The sequence below is a fragment of the Polypterus senegalus genome, chromosome 1, assembly GCF_016835505.1.
Source record: "Polypterus senegalus isolate Bchr_013 chromosome 1, ASM1683550v1, whole genome shotgun sequence".
Taxonomy (NCBI): domain Eukaryota; kingdom Metazoa; phylum Chordata; class Cladistia; order Polypteriformes; family Polypteridae; genus Polypterus; species Polypterus senegalus.
Window position 1 is genome coordinate 197,425,007 of NC_053154.1, and position 8,266 is coordinate 197,433,272.

Consider the following 8,266-nt stretch of genomic DNA (forward strand, 5'->3'; position numbering starts at 1 on the left):
GAAAGTCTGGGCATCTTGGCTCAAGCTTCTGCTCCTGCGACCCAATCTTGGATAAGTGGAAGAGGATGGATGGATGGATGGGATTTATAAAGGGGAAGTGCATGGAACTTTGCATATGCATAGTTTTATGCATCAGAATTTTTTATGTATGCACATTTCTGTTTTTGTCCTTACGCCGTGTTTAAGTGTGAATTCTACGCACAACGTTATACATGAAGCCCCAGTTCTTTTAACCTTCCTTCATAATACATCCCCTGTAGCCCTTGAATTAGCCTAGCCACTCTTCTCAGGACTTCTTCTAGCACTGCTATGTCCTTTTTGGAGCCTGGAGACCAAAACTGTATACAGTACTGAGTAATGAGGCCTCACCAATGCATTACAATGCTTGAGCATAACCTCAGAGGAATTGTACTCTACTTATTGTGGGTACTATATAATCTAACATTCTGTTGGCCTTTTTAATGGCTTCAAGTATATGAGTATAATGGTCAGAAAAACATTGTCTTATGCATTTTTACTTTTCTCTTTGCTGCACTATACTTGCTGTGATTTATCATCCATCAATACTCAATAACATTTTGGCTTGTAAGTTGTAAGATTTTCTTTTCACAATGGAACTCTACTACCCATAAAATTCATTATAAAACACAAGGGTAGGCTAGTTATTTTTTATTAATATTAGATATTTCAATGCAGGTACATGTTTAGGTGGTAAATAATCTGTTTATGTCAGTGCTTCTCAAATAGTGGGGCGCGTTTGACCTCGGGGAACATGCTTTTTTATTTTTCTTTTAAATTTTTTGAATTTAGAATGCACTTTAAATCTTTTCTGTTACATTTAATAAAGCTATTCTTTGTTGTAAATTGGTCCATATTTCTTTCTTTTTTTATTCCCTTATACGTTAATAAGGATACAGTGTTATGCAGAGGTGTACTTATAACAATTTTATAGACAAATGATACTATTTATAGTCGCGCAGGGGCGTGAGATGTTTTCTTCTTCCCAGGGGGGGCATGACAGAAAATAATTGAGAAGCACTGGTTTATGTTTATACAGAAGCAGAAACTTTGTAGAATGAAAAAATACACATTGAACATTGCAACTTTTGTGTTCTTTTCTGATTCGACAGAGGTTTGGATTGGTTGTTTTTTATTTTCCATTTGTAAAGAGTGTAGTAGAGAGCCATAGATTTCTTAAACCTTCTTAATGACATGCCAGTGGATATTTGATATATCTTTTTAACTTTAAGAATGACATTTTCTTAGTGTTTTAATAGTCTGGTTGCATTAAATGCTTAGTTTGGCTGCATTTTAAAGGTACACATTAATGTCTCTGCGAAGTGTTTGTGTACAGACATGTTCTATAACCTGCTACTGAGGTCTGGGTGTTGCATCTCATGTTGTGCCAGCCTGTCAGGTCCAACATGCACAAGAATTCTATTTTTTTTTTTTTGTCCACTGTTGGGTCTGTTAGTCATAGTACTTCCTGGTGGTCATATAATTAATTGAGTTGGTCATGATGCTGTATCACCCAGTAGCTGACCTGTTTCTTTAAGCCCATTGTTACTGCTTCCTGAAGTGTCATGGTATTAGATTGTTGTTAGCAACTACCTTTTGGATAAATATGATCTTGATTCAAGAAAGCTGCCAAAACTCCTGCAATTATGAAAGCACACACACACACACAATGTACTGCTTGTGACTCCACCACACAATTGGATTAGTATGCCATTATTGTTGAAGTTTAGCAATTATTTACCTATTCTCTTGACAGAGTTGTTATTCCTTTATTTTGCTTACAGGATATTAAAGTTAGGTGGCTTTTTGCAATTTTTGTAGAACTGGTTAGGTGAAGCAAGTTCCTGCAAGCTTATCTATAGGCTTGGGAGGCCCGATTCCTGTTTTCTGTAGTAAATGAGAACTTTTTATTGTTCAACACCATTTGTTTTCTTTAGTACGTCTCAATTAAGCAGTTTCTCTCACTCTTCTCCTGACAGCTTTCCCACGCCTTGACAAATCTCTATCTTTAATAGATTGTTGGGGCATTAAAGTTTCCTACAAAAGAGCAGTTTAAATTTACACGGAAGAGTTTATACCTGAATGAGTCACAGGAACTACCAGATTGTGAGGCTTTTAATGCAGTTGTGAAGGAAATAACAGGGCAATGTTAGAGTTTTGGGGTACCTTGCAGCCATTCGTGTATAATTCTAAGCAATGAATTGAAAGAAAATGTATATTATAACATAAAAAATGAGTCATCCCAACTTTCGTCTTAAGTAGATTGACTAGGATGGTGGCTCCTCTGAATTTATGGCATTCTGTGAGGAAGAATTGTGTCTAGGTGGACGAACCCCAGAGGTGACGTCAGATGGAATAGTGTCAATCATCATTTCTGGAGAAGGGGAAGAAGAGAGGTTGTTAGTACACAGTGCCATCTCCTGCCTCGGCAGCAATTTTACTGTCACCCAAGGCTTCAAGCTGTTTCTCCTATGTACGTGCATGACACAGTATATTTCTCAATGTCACACAGAAAAGCAGCATGAGATTTGAAGTGCAGTTTCTAGCCCAGTGTTTGACTATATTATAAGTGACTGAGCTGTCATGGGACTGATAAGAATAATTGCAAACCAATTTATAATGCACATTGAATTTTTTATATCCATAGTAATATTAGGACTACTGGCAGCACATAGATATAAGCCTCTTTAAATTTTATAATAAAAAATAAGGCTTAGAATCCAGCCATAGGTCTTTTTCCTTTAGCAGAGCTTTAGCAAGGTATCAGTTGCTGGCATTGAAAGAGGTCCTCTTCAGTGCTGGTGAGTTATTCATTATAAGACAGATAGGGGTCTTGTGAAAAACAATTGTCCAAAGCTGTTTCTGAGTTATGTTGGATGTTTCTCAAGCGGCGTATGAGTGTTCTGAGGGTAATAGTACGCTTTGTCATTGAATATACTTAGTTACTAAGAAGACAGAGTGATGCAGGTAGACAGAACAGATGAATGGCTGGGCTCATCACATCTAAAATGTTGAGTGAAGTGTAGGATGGGTTATTTGAAATGTTTGGAAAGCAAAGAGGATTTCAAAGACTCCTAAAACTGAAATCCAAAGAGGGATAGATCTTATAGTTAGTGTTTTGATTGCTCTTTATATCTTTAGTTTGTGCAAACAATCTCATTGGAATCAGGCTTGCCACCCTTAAACTATATATAGAGCATGCTAATTAACCACATACATATGCATTCAAGAAGCTGCAGAACAAGGCATTAATAAGGCATGGATTGATGTAAATTGCTGATTGAACACATGAGCACTGAACAAGTTGCTCTGTACATCTTCTTTTAATTTTGTGGTATGTAACAAATGGCTGGGGTCCTTGTCTGGCCAGGACACCTCTTAATGGAGAGGACCAGGGGAGCAAGCGTGGGCAGAATGGTACCTCCCCAGGTTGTTAGATGGCAGCTCCCATGAGTTGCAGTGGTGCCTCGGATTCCTGCAGGGCTTCATGGGAGTTTTCTACAGCCCTGTTGGGATCTGGGGGTACTGCAACAGCTGCTGAGCCCTCTTGGGTAGGTTTTTCTCCACACCCGGAAGTGCTGCTGGAAGTAGGTCAATGAGCACTTGGAACACTTCTGGGGGCATTTTAAAAGGACCCAGCAGTCACCACTCCGGGAGCCAGAGATGGGAGGGGGGAGACAAAGCTTGCCAAGAAGGAGTGGAGGAGAAAGACAAAAGAGTAAAAGTAAAAGAAAGGATTGTGCAGTGTTGTGCTTTTGACTGTGTTGTGGCTTCTGGGAACAGGGAAGATGTTACCCACAGGTGAAGAAAGAAAATAAAATAATATATATTTGTTTATCAGTGTGCCTCCTGTGTCTGTTTTTGTCAAGTTAAGTGCTGGTATAGCGCTATATACTGTCACAGGTATTTTTTTTTCTGGTCAATGACATAGGGAACAATGAAGCTTAAGACATGAAACAGCACTGGATGGGATACCATCCTATTGTAGAACATACAGTACTCTTATACAAAACAATACATTAGAACAACACTTAATTCAACTACACTAAGTTGATGTAAAAACCAAACTTTTCCTGGTCCTGGGGCCTCATGTATAAATGGTTCATACACACAGAAATGTTGCATACTCCTGTTTCCACGCTCAAATCACAATGTATAAAACCTAAACTTGCCGTAAAGCCATGCACATTTTCACGATAGCTCAAACCCTGGCATATGCAAGATCTCCGCTCAGTTTTGCAAACTGGCAACACCCAGCGTCAAAGCAGTGCTTTTGTTCCAGTGTGGTTTCCCTTTCTTTTTTAGATCCACATCCCTGACACAGCTTTATCAAATACATTGAAATTAACCGCAAATTGGTTATCAGTTTAAGACATCTGACTGTAATTAACCTGTAACAATATAATGGTCCACGGAATGGCCAAACTATTCCAAATACCATAGCTGCTTTAGTGTTGTTCCTCTCACTACACCTTCTTCTTCTATCAGCTGCTCCTGTTATCTTCTTCCATATCTTTCTGTCCTCTGCATCTTGTTCTGTTACACCCATCACCTGCATGTGCTCTCTCACCACATCCATAAACCTTCTCTTAGGCCTTCCTCTTTTTCTCTTCCCTTGCAGCTCTGTCCTTAGCATCCTTCTTCCAATATACTCAGCATCTCTCCTCTGCACATGTCCAAACCAATGCAACCTCGCCTCTCTGACTTTGTCTACGAACCGTCCAACTTGAGCTGACACTCTAATGTACTGATTTCTAATCCTATCCATCCTCGTCACACCCAATACAAATCTTAGCATCTTTAACTCTGCTACCTCCAGCTCTGTCTCCTATTTTCTGGTCAGTGCCACCGTCTCCAACCCATATAACATAGCTGGTCTCACTACTGTCCTGTAGACCTTTCTTTTCACTCTTGCTGATACCCGGCTGTCACAAATTACTCCTGACACTCTTCTCCACCCATTTCACCCTGCCTGCACTCTCTTTTTGACCTCTCTTCCACAATCCCCATTACTCTGTATTTTTGATACCAAGGATTTAAACACATCCACCTTCACCAACTCTACTTCTTGAATCCTCACCATTCCACTGAATTTACACACATGATTCTGTCTTGTTCCTACTGACCTTCATTCCTCTCCTCTCTAGAGCATATCTCCACCTGTCCAGGGTCTCCTCAACCTGCTCCCTACTATCGCTACAGATCACAGTGTCATCAGCAAACATCATATTCCACAGGGACTCCTGTCTAATCTCATCTGTCAACCTGTCCATCACAACTGCAAATAAGAAAGGGCTCAGAGCCAATCCCTGATGTAATCCCACCTCCACCTTGAATGCATCTGTCACTCCTACCGCAGACCTCACCACGGTCACACTTCCCTCGTACATATCCTGTACAACTCTTACATATTCCTCTGCCACTCCCAACTTCCTCATACAATACCACACCTCCTCTCGATGCACCCTTTCATATGCTTTCTTCAGGTCCACAAAGATGCAATGCAACTCCTTCTGGCCTTCTCTATACTTCTCCATCAACACCCTCAGAGCAAACATCTCCTCTGTGGTGCTCTTTCTTGGCATGAAACCATACTGCTGCTCACTAATCATCACCTCACTTCTTAACCTAGCTTCCACTACCCTTTCCCATAACTTCATGCTGTGGCTCATCAAATGTATCTCCCTGTAGTTACTACAGTCCTGCACATCCCCCTTATTCTTAAATATCAGCACCAGTACACTTCTTCTCCACTCCTTATGCATCTTCTCACTTTCCAAGATTCCATTAAACAATCTGGTTATAAACTCCATTGCCATCTCTCCTAAACACCATTCGAGTGATACCATCATACAAGTGATTAAGCTTCAAATTTAACTTGTCATCAACACATTTTTTACACTACTTTCAAGCTAGAAACTTTGCTAAATGCCCAATTTTCTTTACCTTCCACCTATTTCTTTTCCAGAAGAAATACTGATCAGTCCTGAACACTCAGAATCTCCACAACTTATAAAAACATATTAAAGTCCCTTCCTTTCAGGGCACAAAAGGGAAAAGGATCTTTCATTTAACGTTTCACAAAAGGAGTGGAAGGCAGCCATGCACAGAATACACTCTAGTTCCATATATGCAAAGCATTCAATTATTCAACTTAAAATCTTCTATCAAGTGCATTTATCTCAATTAAAACTATCCAAAAATTTTCCAGGCCAAGATTCAATCTGTAAGCATTGCAGTCTAGCCCCATCTTCCCTGGACCACATGTTCAGGGTATGCACCAAATTAACATTGTTTTGGACAAAAACCTTTGCATGCCTATCAGGCAGCCTTGGTATCACAATCATTTCTGACCCATTAACAGCTGTATTTGGTGTAATCCCTGATGGGTTTAAAGTGGAGAAGGACAAACAGCTATAATTGTCTTTACCTCACTACTAGCACATAGACTTATCTTGCTCAACTGGAAGAATCCCAACACACCACTTTTAAGTCTTTAAGTAACTGATGTGCTATACTGTTTGAAACTGGAAGAATGAAATTATCATTATGAGTATTAAGTGGTGGCTCTGAGGCTAGGGATCTGCACCGGCAATTGCGAGGCTGCTGGTTTGAATCCTGTAATTACTAGAAGTGACTCTGCTCCGTTGGGGCCTTGAACAAGGCCCTTAGCTTGCAATTGCTTTGTCCTGAGTATAATGTTAATCTACATCCAGCCCTGCAAGCAAGTCCTCCAACTTGCATGGAAAACTTTGGGGTTGATGGCAGGATTGGCACTCCATCCACTGTAAAAAAAAACAAAAAAAAAAACCTCACACTGTTCCAGTGTGGTGTTGAGGTGTCACCCATTGCACAGCTGCACCTGGGTCAAAATCTGGGTGGTTTGTTATGTGGCAACGCACTGTATTTGTGCATGCTCCCAACCTCCCTCTCTCACTCTCTTCTGTATTGGGGAAAAGGATATTCTTGCTGCTTCAAAGAATTTAATTGTTGTCTGGCTTTCCTCTCTTTCTTTCTTTTTTGTGGGGATAGAATTTTGGTTTTGTTAAATATGATTTGATTGTATGAAATGTTATTTGTGTTTAATTAAAATTAATAAAATTAAATAAAAAAAGAAAACTTTGAACTGTCTCAAAAGTGCTAAGCAATTCAAAATTCACCAGGCCATATGGGCTTTATTTTTTAGCTGCTTTAATCTCATAATTTTGTACCAGACTGGGAACAAAAATGGTAAAGCTGATACACTATCTAAAGTTTATGATCTTGACAAGTGTCATTCTGAACCTGAACCTATTCTACAACCTGACAGATTCATTGCTGCCATATTAATTGACTTTCCATAGTCTGGAAACATGCATACAATTTCACATTCCACCTCACCTTAAAGTGCCAGTTAAGAAATCATATGTTCTTGTGGAATTAGCTTATTAAAAAGTGGTATTAGTGGTAGAAAATGTACAGCAACTTACATGAAAATGTCTTGTCCTGTGAGATCTATATGTGTGGAAAACCTTCTACTGCTCCAACCCCTTCCATTGCCCAGTCGCCCTTGGGAAGCTATCTCAATGAACCTTATAACAAATCTTCCACATTCACCATAAGGTGGCACATTTTGTTCCATGAAAGAAATTGTTGGAGGTGATGAACTATCGGATTTGTTTTTTAGGGAGGTCGTGAGATAACATTAGTTTCCCTCTTCCATATTGTCTCACCATGGCCCCTCATTTCTCTTTTGCTTTTATAGATTTTTAAGTAAAAAGATGAAGTTTACCCAACTTTGGAATACCATCCTGTGCCTAATGGTCAGACAGAAAGAGCTAATCAACTTTGAAAAGTTTCTTAGACGTATTGTAGTGTGAGTAGTATACTAGATGTTCAGACCAGAAAGAACACCAAACCTGTGTGTAATTTTCTTGAAATTTCCTCTGCCATTTTGCACTGAAAATGTTGCCTTTTCAATATTTGTAAGAACTTATGCTGTCTTTTGGAGTTAAATTCTGTATTATATTCTGCTCCTAGTGTTACAGTGAGAACCTATGGTTTACAGGCAATAGACAAAAGGCAGTCCCAGAATATGTGGCTCACATGCGGGATATCTACCTGAGGGTCTTGTTAAACATACAACATACAGGTGACACACATATAGAAATATTATAACATGGTGGCACTGGAATGTTGATACTAAAAACATCACTCTCAGTGGTTGGTGTTATGGTATGTGTTTATATATTTTGTGCATTGTTGTTTT